The sequence below is a fragment of the Myodes glareolus genome, chromosome 16, assembly GCF_982192425.1.
Source record: "Myodes glareolus chromosome 16, mMyoGla1.1, whole genome shotgun sequence".
Taxonomy (NCBI): domain Eukaryota; kingdom Metazoa; phylum Chordata; class Mammalia; order Rodentia; family Cricetidae; genus Myodes; species Myodes glareolus.
The window spans coordinates 48,445,731-48,461,745 of NC_142041.1; the positions used below are offsets into that span (position 1 = coordinate 48,445,731).

Genomic DNA, 16,015 nt, shown 5'->3' on the forward strand with positions numbered 1-16,015 from the left:
TATAACTATAGTTCAGGGGTTCTATTAGAGAAATTAAATTTTATAAAATATATTTTGACTGTATTATATATTGTTGGCCTTTTTAAAAAGGTATTTATGAGTTTGAATGATAAAGAAGGTCCTTAGGTAACAACTCCATCTCATCTGATGTTGCAAAGTGAAGACAGACATTGAATCCTACCCTTATTTTAATACGGCCCTTACTTAAGTGGCCGGGCTGTTTAGGATGTGTGTTCAAGGAGGCATGAGTAAAGGATTGTGCATTATATGTATTGTTTTTTTAAAAAAGAAATATGATGTTGGGATGATGGGAGCAGCTTCTAGTCCGACAAGGACAGCTGTGGGTCCCTGCGAGATCTCCAGGGTGGCAGCGCCATGCGACCGGGGGAGTCAGGCCGGTGATTACGACAGATAAAAGGCTCACAGGACATAGTATTATTTAAAGAAGAGGGAGACATTTATTGCTTAAAGAAGAGAAAAACAGAGAGACATAGGAGAAACATAGAGAGAACAAAGACACACGTACACACGACACTAGACAAACACACAAGATAGAGAGAGAAGATGGCGGCGAGGGAGGTCTGAAGTGGCTGGGGTGGACGTGGTTAGTTCTTAAAGTGACAGCAAAAGAATAGCAATATGATCTTACATTTCTCCACAAAGGATTACTTTTCTTTCATTCAGTGAACTACATGTATATAATAGCCCTCAGGGATGCTTCACAGAAGTATTGATTAGTTATGTCTTCATTTTTTAGCAATAGAAAACAAAAGATAATTAGGAAGAAATGTGTCAACCAAACCAATCAATATTTTTGTTTGTTTTGGTGCTTTCGAAAGTGGTATGAGTTTTCGCGGTGTCTGTGAAAATGAGTCACTTTATTTTGTAGACTGCCTTAATTACCTTTCTATTGCTGTGGTGAAACATTGTGGCCAAGGCCACTTGTGGAAGGAAGGGTTTATTTTGGGCTTATGGTACCAAAGGGATCATAATCTATCACGCTTACTGTGGGGAAGCTTTGCATCAAGCATTGGGCCTGGCGGCAGGAAGAGAGGAGCGCTTTCCAGTTTAAGCCGAGAACATCAACAGAGTGAGTGAACTGGAAGCAGCACTTGGCTTTGGAAACTTCAAAGCACGCCTCCAGGGACATACTTCCCCCAGGGAGGCCACCTTTCTAAGCCTCCCTGAACAGCCACTAACTGGGGACCAAATATGCAAATGCCAAAGACACATTTATCATTCAAACCATGTAGAGTCACTGTATTTGCAAGTTAATGAGCCTTAAGTCACAACCATTCTTTGTTTTGTTTTTTAATTTGTTTATTTGTTTGTTTTTGTTTTTCAAAGCAGGGTTGTTCTGTGTAGCCTAGGCTGTCCTGGGGCTAGCTCTGTAGACCAGGCTGGCCTCAAACTCACAGAGATTTGACTGCCTCTGCCTCCCAAATTGTGGGATTAAAGGCGAGCACCACTACTTCCCACTACAACCATTTCTTATTACAATAAATAGAAAACATGATTTCAAATTGGTATTAGCTCAAGACTTCCTGGGTTCCAAACTTTCCCAAAACTTTGTCCTCTTTATATTGGAATGTGGAAAATTTGTCTCCAAAATAGGAGGCGTTTCCTGTATTCTCACAAGCCCTCCGTGAACTGTCTACTGCCCACATGCTGACTTAGCCTGCTGAGACTGCCCACTATTTACAGATGTCCTTCTCCAATGGTCCTAGCCAGCATTCTATACCTCATTGCCTATCTTGTGCTGACAATCCTTCTGCCTCCAAGACTGGGTTCAGGCACTGGGTCATGTTTCTTTTTCTTCTTTATTCCTTCCACCCCACACCCCATTTAGAACTCTTCATCTTGACTCTGTCTATATGTACCCATTTTCTCAGAAGTAAAATTCTAACAATTTTGATTCTTGCACACTTGAATCCTAATTTGTGGCTTCTTTGACACTCATTTGCTTTAAGAATCCATTCAATACCCTTAAGCCCTTTTATATGTATGACCAACTATTTGTCAAATCAAATCTCTGAAATTCTATTGTTGTTTTAAAAAGAACTATGATAAATACAGTGAAAACGGTATCTTTTTGCATAACAGGAGTGTTACAATGTGAGAAAGAAGGCTTCCTCTTCCCCTAGGTATTTATAATGTACAGAGGATAAGTTAGGGAATAGCATGTGAAACAATGCTGTTTAAACATCAGCAGTGAGTCTGGAACTTGAAGCATGAAGGCAATCACTGGGTGACCTTTGTAATACAATGGCAGCTCAGGTCATGTTTCCCCTTCCCTTGATCTATCGAATGTTATGGTGCCTGCTCCATGACCCAGCCCCTTAAGAGTGGATGCTGGCTCCTCACAGTGGACAGTTTCATGCAGCTTAGATACTTCCTGTGTACCATCTCACCCTTGCTTCCCTCCTTGAGGGAGCTGACTATCTCTGTGTCCTTGACTTTGGTTGAATGCTTGAGCCTGTGAGGTTCATTTGGCCATGCTATTACAGTTTTGATTTTAGTTGGGGAGGACAAGTGCCCACATTGGGTTTCATGGTCTAAGCTGATGAGGACAACTGACCAGGTCTCTTCCTCAGGCGGGCACCAGATCTCATTATAGATGGTTGTGAGTCACCATGTGGTTGCTGAAAATTGAACTCAGAACCTTTGGAAGAGCAGGCAGTGCTCTTAACCACTATGGACAATTTCAACAGAACTGCCATACACAGGCTGCCCATGCTTGCTTCAGCATTGCCAGGGCATAAATTTCTTTCATTTTCATACAATTGCCCAGTGAATCTTCTGCTGAATCATTATTCATGAACCAAGCCACAAAGAGTGATTAAAAGGTTTGATGCTCTCAGGCATGTTTACAACTTAAACAGTTTTGTTAGTCATAACATATATAAATTTTCCAGGAGCATTAAAACACCAATGAGATGGCAGCATAGAAGGATGGTCCATATCTGCGGCTGGATCTGTCTTCAGACACTCTAACTTCCAGGTCTTTAAGGTTTTCCACCTTTATTCCAGTTGCATAAGTACATTGTGCAGAGATTCAGAACACTTGACTTGATATGGTGCTGGTAGACTTGGGATTGAATGGCAAGGAAGAATCCATGTGTGTGTGTGCTGGTCAGAATCTTTCTCATTGAGTACATTCTCAACACACAGTGAGCTCTCAGGAAGCCAAGGAATGGATGAGCTAAAAAAAAGAAAACCTGAAGGGAAGATTAATGACTATATCATTATATCATTTATCCACAAAACAACAAAAAGAAGATAAGTAGTCAGCTCAGACAATTGACTGTTATTTTAGTTTCCAGCATCTCTTGAGCTAGTCTGTATGTGTTTTTCCTTATCCCTAAGTTAACTGAGATGAGATTCAGATACTTCTAAAGCAGGGTACCCAAGCCAAGGGGGAAAGCAAGTATTATTCAGAAATTATTAGATCCAAGTATCTTTCTCTCTCCTGCTTTTTATTTATCTGTTTATTCGTGTGTTTATGGCCATACATTCAACAAAGCCACAAAACTTAAATGACTGCAATGGAATTCCCGGGTCATTTGTGAAGATAGGGCCATCAAAATGGGTATCTCAAGTCTACTGTACGGCGTGTGTTTAATGTTTAATATTGATGTAATTTAATATTATAACATGGGAAACATTTAATACAATGTTTCTTATAACCTCTACAATTCTAAAAGTTTATGTCAACATCACACAATAATGTGTCATCTAAAAGTCTGAATATGATGATGATTTTATCTTGAACTTAAAAGAATATTTACATTAATATCTCTAGCCTTTGGTTGCCATGACATTCATTATACATATTGTCTAACTGTTATAATTAACAAACATTTTTACATGTTTTATTACTCCTCATCTTCTGGAGAATCTGATGACATATAATATATCACCTGAGTGTGCAGATATGAAACTATATTGGTGTTTTTCCTAAATGCACACATGCATTGTTAGAGAATTGTTGAGTGTGTATATGTTTTGTTTGTGGTGGGGGGCTCTAATCCTCACATATATGAAATAAGCTCCAATTTATCTGAGATGCAACCTCATCCTGGAAGTAAGCTTTTGTTCTCATGTCCTGCTTCCTTTGTGTCTTGCCACATTTACCTCAGAGGCCGCATGCCAAATAGTGATGGAGAAAAAAAAAAAAAAAACAGGATCCCTGTAATGTTACCCTGATAATGTGCTTACTACATGCTTAGGAGAGCATGCACATGCTTGGCCACATACTCAATTCCTTGTTTTCCACTGGGACACAGCAGGGTTAGCTCTCATTTTCCACAGTTATTCCAACAATATGGGTTTATTTCTGTTGGTCATATGCAAAGTTTCTTTAGAGTTCAATAGGATGTGCTATAGAGATACACACCAGCCTCTTATTTAGACATCTTATGTCAACAGTTGGTGTCATATACTGCCCTGAAACAATCCCCAGTCTCACCAACTGGATGGATGCCTTGTCTTTTAGCTTACAGTTACAAAAATCCTGAAGGTCAACTATAGGATGTTACTTCTATAATTATACATTTGTTTTGGTCAAATATGAGATGATCAAGAGTTATTTTTCTTGGGTGTTATGTTGGATGATGTTGGCATGGGTGAGGTTGGTTATATTTAATTGTCCTGCCACCAAAAAAGTTTGTCAATATGGAAGCCAAATTTATGTACAAAGCATACTTAATATTTTACTTTCATATAATGTCTGATTCTTAAAATTCTTTGTACACAACATTTTGAAGTAGTCATGTTGAAATTTTAAGATGTTTTGGTTATTCAGTTGAGATTATTTAATTTGCATAAGAGATCAACTATTAATACATTAATAGATGAAATATTCTGATCAAAGCTCTTCACAGAGATTAGAAATCCTCACAAAACCATGTTATAAACCAGATTTCTGCATCACATGCATGCATGTTGAATGGCTTAGATTTTTGACTTGACACAAACAAGGGTCACAACTGGGAAGAACCCCAGTTGAAGAATTGCCTCCATCAGATTGGCCTGTGGGCATGTCTGCAAGACAATGTCTTGATTGCTGATTGAGGTAAAACGTCTACCCATTGAGAGGATCCCATCCCTGGGCAGTTTAGCCTAGATTATGTAAGAAAGATAGCAGAACAAGCCAGGGGAAGAGAGCCTTTAAGCAGATTTCCTCCATGGTCTCTGTGTTAGGTCCTGCCTGGTCTTCCTTTGATGATGGACTGACTGTAACCTGTAAACCAAACCTTTCCTATCCCAAGTTTAGGCAGTGTTTTACCACAGTAACAGAAATAGACTAGGACACGTGCAGATGTCTTGCTGAGTAGAGTTATTGGTAAAAAGTCTCACTTCGTTTTTCTGAAAACAAACCAATGAAAACTATTCATGCTTTGGAAACCCATGGCTTAAATACCAGGTTCAGTAGTTAAATTTAGTTGCCTATCCTACATATGGGAATTGTGGAGAATTTAATTTTAAAAATATTTTTGATGTGCAGGTGACCATTACCTATAGGAAGAAAAGCCTGTTACCAACTACTCATGTATAAATGAAGAGAAATGGTGGCCCAGTGTCAGCTGCAGATTTTCTTTGTCTTTTATACATTATATTTGTAACTTGATTACAGTATACCGGTTTCCATATGACTTTTTCATACCCCCTTCATTTTAGTTAGCTCTCTCTCCCTCCCTTTGTCTCTTTCATCCCCTCCACATTCTTCTCTACTTAAACCTTTCAAATGGGTGTTCCATCCCTGCTACCTTCATGTGGCCAACAGTCTACTGTCTCCTCTCCCTAAGATGGCCTCTCCTTTAAGATGGCCCCCTCAGCGGCCTTTTCCTAGTTTCCTGACTTTTACAGAAACTTCAGGTCCAACACACAAAATTAGGTGTTAGAAGCTAGAACCCAGATATGAGGAAGAACATTGGGCATTCATTTATCTGTGCCTAGATTATCTCGCTGGATATATGTTTTTCCGACTTTCTCCATTTTCCTGTAAAAATAATTAAGTTTTATTTATGGCTGAATAAAATTGCATAGTGTATATGTACTACATATTCATTATCCGTTATGATGAATGTCTAGTCCGATCCCATTTTTTGGCTCTTATGACTAATGCAGCAGTGAGTCTGGGTGAGCAAGGAACTCTGTAGGGGAATGGAGAGTCCTTTGGAAATATGTCGGGAGTGGTACAATTGGATCATATGCTGGATGTCTTTCTCAGTCGTTGTTGACTCTCCACACCGATTTCTATAGCAGCTACACTATTTTATATTCTTGACAGCAGTTGTTCCTCTTTCCCCACATCCTGTACAGCCCTTTTTGTCATTTAATTTCCTGATGGTGGACATTCTGGCAATGGTGAGGTAGAATTGTAGGCGGAGACTGTGCCTTTGTTTCCTGGCTGCCCAGACCCGAATAATCACACAGAAACTATATTAATTACTTACAACACTGCTTGGCCAGTGACTTAGGTATATTTCCAGCTAGTTCCTACATCCCAAATCAACCCATTTCTACCAGTCCGTGCATCACCATGAGACTATGACTTACAGGCAAGATTCTGGTGTCTTTCTCCTTTGGCAACTACATGACATCTCCCTGACTCTGCCTTCTTTCCTCCTCTATGTCTGCCTGGATTTCCCACCTTGTTGTATTCTGCTCTGCCATAGACCAATATGTTAATAAAGCAGATTCTTTATTAACCAATTCATAGCACACAGAGGGGAATCCCACATCATAGAATCTCATTATTTTATGTAATTTTCTTTTTTTCAATGGCTCATGATATTGAACCCTGTTAAAAGTCATTCACATTTCTTCTTTTGTAAATTCTCTGTTAAGATCATAGCCTAATTTTGAAGTTATTTGCTTTCCTCTTTTGTTTTTTTTTTTTTAAATTTTTTGTACATTCTAGAGACTAATACTTTGTCAGATAGATAGGTAGCAAAAATGTCTTCTATTCTGTAGACATCCTCTCCACTCAGTTGTTTCCATTGCTGTACAAAACTTCATAGTTTCATTGCTTCAGTGTCCCAGTTGCTTGCATTTCCCTAGCAACCAGAGTCCCAGTTTAGAAAGTTCTTACTTGTGTGTAAATGTTGTAGTGTGCTTCCTACCTTCCCTTGTAGCAGTTTCAGGTTGTAAACTGAGGTCTTTGATCTATTTGGAACTGATGTTTGTGTTAGCTGAGATATAAAGTTCTCATTATATATATATATGGATATATATGCATGTCCAGTTTTCCAGCAGAATTTGTTGAATATGGAGTTTTTCCTCCATGACAATCCTACCAAAAACAAGTTGGTAAGATTTAGTGCACTCCCATCCCAAATCCCTGTGCTGTGTTTTACAGAAATACAAAGATACCATACAAAAGACCTTAGATGCCCAAGGCAATCATGAGCAAGAGGAATAATGCTGGAAGCATCACCATTCCCAACCTCAAGTTATACTATAGAGCCACACTAATAAAAACAGCACAATGCCACCACAAAAACAGATGTGGAGAGTGCAGGAATCGAATAAAGGAGCCAGACTTAAGTTCACACAATTATAGCCAAACACAACTTTATGATGCTCTTGACAATTGACTTTAAAAAAAAATCAGCTCAAAATGGTAGCCAGTCGTATAACAATAAATATTAAACATTGCTCTTTTCTCATTTGAATTTTCTTTGTCTCTGTATGCAAAGAGCTTTTGAAAACATACTATTGTGTTATGAGATCAAAGCAAAGAGCAACTTGCCTTACTTGTGGTTTGTTCTCCTAGCTGTGTAGACTGTGGATACGTGGACTGTAGGGGAGGCCTGGGGTGTTTTCCATCACAGTCCTTGCAGCCTGTGTCTGTAACTTCCTCCATAGGTAAGACTCATGTTTCATATCAAGGGATCTTGCTTGTGGAGCCTTGATGTGTGTATAAAGATAGTTATTAGAGCACATGCTTTATGCAAAAAGTGAAAATAAAAGCATTTATCAATGTCCCAACTTCATAAAATTTTAAATGAACAATGAAAGAGTATGTTATCATCCCCATCTGCTAAGCTGAATCTTTGTTTTAAATCTGCTAGAGCTTTCCTTCCTACAGCAGCACACGGTCCTGGGGCCTCGTAAGACTTGACTCCATTGAAATATGTTTCTTAGAGAAAAATCGCCTATGTGTCATGTGTCTGCAGTCAGCTATAATGGTTAATGTGCAACCTTCCTTGAAAAATCTGTTTTACAAGCAAAATGTTGACACAGTTTTAATTATAGCACTCGAGTGAGCACTGTTGTAATTTTTAATACTCCTCCATGGTAACATTGTCACTGTTCTAATAGAGGAAACACACTGATCTGGCATCCCTAGTTTCCAGTGCTTTGGGGTTTTGTGGGAATGCTGTCCTTTTTTAGTTGAAATTTTTCATTTGGTCTTAAAGAAAAGAATGTGACTCGAGGTTTGGTGTGTTTATTTATTAATGTAAGCATTCTCTGTGACAGTCACTATTCTGATTTAATATGTCACCATGTGGACCTTACATGACTCACGTTAAGGAGGGGGTTTCTGTGCAATAATGCAGCACGGAAAATCTAGACACCTGCTGCTTACTGTCATTGTAGAAACTTTCCACATTTTTAACCTAAATATATTTTAAATATATTTTAACCTAACTGTATTGATATTAAAATTTTATCACACTAAGGATTTGTGTTTTCCAAAATTAAAAACCTATTAAAATGGTATCTAAAATAATCTGCTTTAAGGTAGTAACAATCACTGAACTCTCTTTTGTGGTCACTATTAAAAGAGAGTGTGCTTGATATTGTCTACACATGGCCATTCAGTATGTGCTGTCCTGGCTTCCCACTCACTGCTCAGATCTGTTCCTTCATATATGCTGTTCTTTGGGAGGTTCATGAATGTCAGCAGTTTGGTTGGGTGTTGGGTTCTTCCTCCCCTCTTTCTGAGGTGGCACAGTGTGGTTTAGGGTACCTCTTGGGATCCAAGGAGAGTCTGGTGCCCTGGCCTGTATGAATGGAAAGAACAGAGTTCCATGTGTCTTCATAGCATGGCCTCTGAAAAAGAAGGCTCAGGGCATCCTCAGCAAGGCTGGTTCACAGCCACATTCAGGCCAGGGTATAATGAAGGCAATAAAGAAATAAATAAATAAATAAATGTAAGAGTAACAGTCACTGCTTACCAGGTGCTGGCTGAGTACTTTGATGAGGATTCCTTTCTCAGTGAAAAGAGTATGTGTGAATCAAGACCAAATAGCTATCATTCTTAAATGTTGTGATATTATTTTATCTTTTTTAGTGTTAAGATTTGATCATTCATCTCATGAAAACCTGCTTTTTCATGTCTTACAAACTTTTTAAGCATGCATTAATTATATACTAAAAGTTTCATTATATTTTCACCTATAAATGATATTTTCTGATTATATTCACCCAATTACTCCATTTTATCACCTTTCCACTCCATTAATCTTGCTCTTCCTCTAACTGGTCTTTCTTCTAGTTTTATTTCTTCATGCCTTGCGTGTGGTCTGATTTATTTAATTAGGGTTCCTTGCATAAGCATGGATGAGGAGTCATTTACAGGAACATGGGCGCTTACCAGTGGCTGCACCCCAGAAAAAAAATGCCGCCTCCTTCCCCAGGAGCCATTAACTGCCATTAACAACTTAGGAAGGGACAGGGCCTGTAACGTGAACAGGGCCAGTTTGTTTGGGTTTTCTGTCCTGCCTGGTTCCCACAGATGTTTAGCCCCAAAGAAAATCACACAAAGATCTCTATAAGTTATAAAGCTAATTGGCCCATTAGGTCAGGCTACTTATTAGCTAACTCTCATATCTTGATTAACCCATTTTTCTGATCTATGTCAGCCATGTGGCTCAGTACCTTTTTCAGTGGGGCAGCTCACATCCTGCTGCTTCGGTAGTCTGGGCAGGAGTGGGAGGAATCAGCTTCCTCCTTCCCAGGAATGATGCTCTCCTTGCATCATTTCCACTTCCTGTCTGGTTTTCCGGCCTACACCTCCTGCCTGGCCAATCAGCGTTTATTTAAAACATGATTGACAGATTACAGACAATTCTCCTGCACCAAGGGCCTCATGAACACCCCTCCCAGGAACCTTCATTTTGAGACCATGTGTCCCACATACCTGTCACATGTAAAGATATTTCTTTCTGTGCAAGATGGAGTTGGGGATGACGTCATAATTAATAAATTTTCTAAATGTCTAATGCTAAGAATTTTTTATTTCTTTGGTTTCAAATTTTATAGTACACATACGTTTTCACATGTGTAAGTAGAGTTAGGCTTCAAATCAGCTACTCTTTTTTTAAAATTGGACCAAGAATTTCAGGTTTCAACACAGCAGCTTCTGAATGTGTCCGACAGGAGCATAAAGGACACAACTCAAGGACTTGGTGCTAGAGATATGGCATTTGTTCATGTGATGTACTTCTGAAGGATATGTGAGCAAGCTGCATATGTTAATTGAAAACAAACGTATAGAGTTTAGATTTATGTACTATTGAATTTAGCATTGTGTGTGTACATATGTCCTATATTCTCCTTCCTAAAGTAGCACTCAGCAGAGAGAGGCAGAGGAAAACAAAGGAAAAGGACTCTATTTCCATAGGTCTTTGATCCCAGTTGACTTTACAAGAAATAACTTGAGATTACTTGAGATTATATATATTTCTGGTCTTGGCCATTCTTACAAGTGTAAGATGGAATCTCAGAGTTGTTTTTTTTTAAAAAAAAAATTTATTTATTTATTATGTATGTAATATTCTGTCTGTGTGTATGCCTGCAGGCCAGAAGAGGGCACCAGACCTCATTACAGATGGTTGTGAGCCACCATGTGGTTGCTGGGAATTGAACTCAGGACCTTTGGAAGAGCAGGCAATGCTCTTAACCCCTGAGCCATCTCTCCAGCCCCCTCAGAGTTGTTTTGATTTGCATTTCTCTGATGACTAAGGATGTTGAACATTTCCTTAAGTGTCTTTCAGCCATTTTAGATTCCTCTGTTGAGAGTTCTCTGTTTAGGTCTGTACTCCATTTTTTATTGGATTATTTGTTATTTTGATGACCACTTTCTTGAGTTCTTTGTGTATTTTGGAGATCAGACCTCTGTCTGATGTGGGTTAGTGAAGATCTTTTCCCATTCTGTAGGCGGGTATATATCCAAAGGATGCTCAGTTGTGCCACAAGGACATGAGCTCAGCTATGTTCATAGCAGCATTATTTGTCATAGACAAAACCTGGAAATAACCTAAATGCCCCTCGACCAAAGAATGGATAAGGAACATATGGTACATTTACACAATGGAGTACTACATAGCAGAAAAAAATAACAGCATCTTGAATTGTTCAGGCAAATGGATGGAGCTAGAAAACATCATTTTGAGTGAGGTAACCCAGACCCAGAAAGGCAATTATCACATGTACTCACTCATAGGTGGTTTTTAAACATAAAGCAAAGGAAACCAGGCCACAAATCACAATCCCAGAGAACCTAGACTACATTGAGGACCCTAAGATAGACACACAAAGTTCTAATCTACATGGGAAGTAGAAAAGTAGAAAAATTTACTCAAGTAAATTGGGAGCATGGGGACCTTGAGAGAGGGTTGAAGGGGAGGGGAGAGGCATGGAGGGGAGCAGAAAAAATGTAGAGCTTAATAAAAATAAAAATAAAAAATAAAAATTATATATATCTCTGTAAGAACGTGGAATAATAAGGACACAAAGCATGTCCTATTCCTGAATGTCTGCTCTTTATCTGCAAAGTCTTCAATTGGTACCTCTAAGTGTATGTTGTTTATTTTTGAAAGAACGCATGAAATTTGCTGAAAATACTGTCAATTTGTTCTGAAGCAAAGTATAGTTATTTTACAAGTATACTTTATTTTTCTTGTCTGGAGCATTGGCAGTTATTTGAATTACATATTATACAGAGCATATTTGCTTCTATTTTAAAGTTAATGACGAGAAAATAATGACACGCTGGTATAAAAGGCAGACACATTGTGTAACTGGAACAGTGTTTTTCTAGTTGCGATGTTTGCACAAGTATTTAGATAGCTTCAGTCTATAGCTATCTGGACTCAGTTTATGTCTGTAAAATTAAGACATTGAAACCAAAAGTTTATTCTTGCCTGAAAGTTTCCTTATTAATTTGAAAGTATAAAAGGTTACAGTGTTCAATGCTCTGTCAGGAACCTCAAATATCACTGTTCAGCAATGAGCAGCCAAGGGCAAGGCAAGGGCTTTATACAACCAAGGTGAGTGCACCATGTGCTGCATTGTGGGCTTTTGAGAGCTTACAAAATTGGAGAGATAATAAAACATCAACAGAAGCTTGTAGTAGATAAATTAAATAAATGTGCTGGGTGGTGGTGGTGCACACCTTTAATCCCAACATTCAGGAGGCAGAGGCTGGCCAGATCTCTGTGAGTTTGAATGCAGCCTGGGCTACAAAGCAAGTACCAGGACAACTTCCAAGCTACACGGAGAAACCTTGTCTTGAAAAAAAAAAAACTAAAATAAATAAATAAATATAAAGGAATAGAGTAGTGATAATAACTAAGAAAACTGGCAGACACAGGCTAAGAAAATAAAATTCCGCCCATGTAGCAAATATTCATAGCACCATGGACCGGCCACTGTTCTTATGAAAGATCAAAGGCTGAGACAGGTGAGCTGAGTTAACTCCTCAAGTTAACTCCTTAGCTTGAATGAAGCTCCTTGTGGTCTAGGAAGGGACAGTTCCTGATGGAGTTGTTTAAACTGAGGGAGGTAGAAGTACACGGGAGTATCCTCTGCAGACTCACGTCTGAACACTTGGTCACCAGCTGGTGACACTGATTTCAGTGGCTGTGGAATTGTGAGCAGTGGGCCTGCTGCCTGAGGCACTTCACTCAGAGTTATAGTGCTATTTTATCTGTTTTAATTAATAAAGCTTGTCTAAAGATCATAAGGGCAAAGCTAAACCACTAGAGGTCAGGTGGTGGTGACACACACCTTTAATCCCAGGATTTGGGAGACAGATGCGGATGGACCTCTGTGAGTTCCAGGCCACCCTGAGCTACACAAGATCAATACAGAAACAAATCCAGGTGGTAGTGCCTCAAACCTTTGATCCCAGTTCTAGGGAGTCACACACCTTTAATCCCAGAACTAGAGGGAATATAAACTGGGAGGAGAGAGAGACTTAGGCTGCTTAGTCTGCTGGGCCGGCGTAGTCTGTCTGCTCAATCTGCATTCGCCCAGCCTTGGTAGAGGTAAGACTTCTCCAGTGGCTTGACTGCTTTGCTTTTCTGGTTTTTATGTTGAACCCCAACACCAGCCTCTGGGTTTTTATTATTCGTGCTACAGGGAGTGAATTTTTGAAAACGATAGACTACCACTTCTGGTCTTAGTTTCAGCTTTCTGACTGGTAACCACATTATGCCTCACAACCTCATGCTTCTGTTACCATAGAGGCCACTGTTTCCATGCTGTGATTCCTTAGTCTTCATGAACAATAATCTTATAAGACTGTGAGCTAAAGGAAAATTTTCTTCTCTTAACTTGCTTCTGACAGACATTTTATTAGAGTGAAAAGAATGCAACAGGTATATAGTGGCATTGGCCTGTGCACATCTAGACAGGTACAGCGGCATTGGCCTGTGCACATCTAGACGGGTACAGCGACATTGGCCTGTACACATCTAGACGGGTACAGCGACATTGGCCTGTACACATCTAGACGGGTACAGCGACATTGGCCTATGCACATCTAGACGGGTACAGCGACATTGGCCTGTACACATCTAGACGGGTACAGCGGCATTGGCCTGTGCACATCTAGACGGGTACAGCGGCATTGGCCTGTGCACATCTAGACAGGTACAGCAGCATTGGCCTGTGTAGCTCTAAGGTTTATTAGAAAGGTAGATGCCTGATTCCACCACTCTTTTTTTTTGGGGGGGAGGGTGTTTCCAAGGTTTCTCTGTGTAACAGTCCTAGCTGTCCTGGGGCTCACTTTTGTAGACCAGCCTGGCCTCAAACTCACAGAGATCAACCTGCCCCTGCCAACCCAGTGCTGGGGCTAAAGGCATGCACCACCACTGCCCGGCCCCAGCATTCTTATCTCGTAAGACAGACTCCACATTTGAACATGAAGACTTGGTAACTCGTGTGAAAGTGTGCTTTGAAGTTGACAGCAGAACAGTTATTGTCTATGACATTTCCTTTTGTTCTAGATAAACTCATGTATACCCGGCGTCTATGTTCTGAAAATGTCAATAAGTTATAGAAGTGTAAAAATGATATCCAGAAATCAAAATCATCTCAAAACCGAACTAATATAGCTGCACAGACAACTGTATCGTATTCATATGTGGTATTGGGGGAATGGAAAGTTTCAGAACATCGAATGGGAAGGGAAAGGCGGTGACCACTGGTTCGTTGTCAGTTTGAATTGAGAGTTCCTGAAGACCAGGCAGGGCTCAGGCTCATGTACGTCTCATGTCCCAGAAAGAGAACAGTAAGCTGTGTTTAGAGGTGACATGGAAGACTGATTGTGGCTTAGGAAAAACTGATTGATGGAGAGAGAAAGAACTAATTAAGGAGGCAGGTGCGTGCTGACGAGGCTTTGGCGGCATGAGCGTTATCTAGTGTTCGCCCAGTGCTGTTTCCTATAGTTTTCACACGGGTGGAGGCTGAGAAACTGGTTCACAGCAAAACCCGATCAGCTGCAGCTGCTCACCTGAGGCACAGTAGCAAAGGTGCGTGTGTCACAAAACATACTTGGTTTCTGACAGTTTTTAGTGGGGCAACTTTATTTCTGAGAACTTTTGGAAGCTTGTGAGCAGGAAACAAAAAGCCATTTATTTCTGAGTTACTGAGTTACCTTTCTATGGGGATAATTGGAGGCCCCGTCTCCCAAGACTTCTAAAACGGACACGGAGAGGAACAGATGCCACATATGAGAATGCTCTCCACACTAGCAGAGACTGGGAGAAGACAAAGGATGTGTTTCTCTTGCATCTTTGATTACTGCCGGTTACCATACAAGGATATTTTTCCTTCATCAGGTTGATGTCTTATTTAAATAAAAATGCACTCATCTATTAAAAAAAAACTCTATAGAGTGTTATTTATCTTCCCTCAGTGGTCTCTGCCTCATTGGTACCCAGCGGGGCTCTTTTTTCATTTCATTTAATTGCACAGTTGTTAATTAAGAAAGGGATTCACTACATAACAGAAGCAGCTTCCCTGCCTCCACTTACTTTTTCCAGGTGAGAGGACAAGCCCACAATGCACTTCACCTTTTGGAGCCATTTGTCAAGTAGATGGAGAAACCCCGGCATCCTGGAATCATTCCGTGCCTCAGAGACTTTGAGAGGATTCTTTATACCAGTTCAAACCCAGCTCATTTCACCGGGGAGTAATGGTCTGAGGGTGGCACATCTCCTCCTTTGTCCTTGTGCAGATTCGGCATCACCTACACAGGGAGGACCCAAACCGCAGTTCCATGAGACAGCAAATAAGCACTAAAATCTAGTATTCAAATCCGTCCCTTTCCCCTTCCAATTCCTTGAGTTCCATGCCAGTACTTTCTAGGAGACTCGGTTTCATATGGATACTGCTAGGAATCACCAATGTCAGCTGTGTCAATGGGCTATCCTTCGTGTGTACTAGCTTATGTTAATGTGAGGCGGCTTAACACATTCAAATATCAAGTCACTTTAGTTAAGTTAGCATTGCATCCTGCTATTGTTTCCCTTATATAAAGATAAATTCTTCTGTCTCCTGTTTGTGGAAATGATTCTAACCCAACCCCCGGCACCTTACATTGAACAGGACAATGGGCTTCGTGGTGAAAAGTAAGAGTGGGGGAAGAATTGTATAGGTTGCCATGTTACTTTATCTATTCTTGTTTCCTCCAGATCGCTGTACCTACCGAAGTGGCGGAGGTAGCCTTTTCTTTCTTCTAAATCATTCTTCTAGGGGCATATTGATTTTCTCT

General features: G+C 40.0%; 1 protein-coding gene across 4 annotated transcripts in view; it reads left to right on the forward strand.

The window, feature by feature from the left end:
* Nucleotides 1–16,015, forward strand: part of Klhl32 (kelch like family member 32) — a 228,057-nt gene that overhangs the window by 171,481 nt on the left and 40,561 nt on the right. The window lies entirely within an intron of this gene.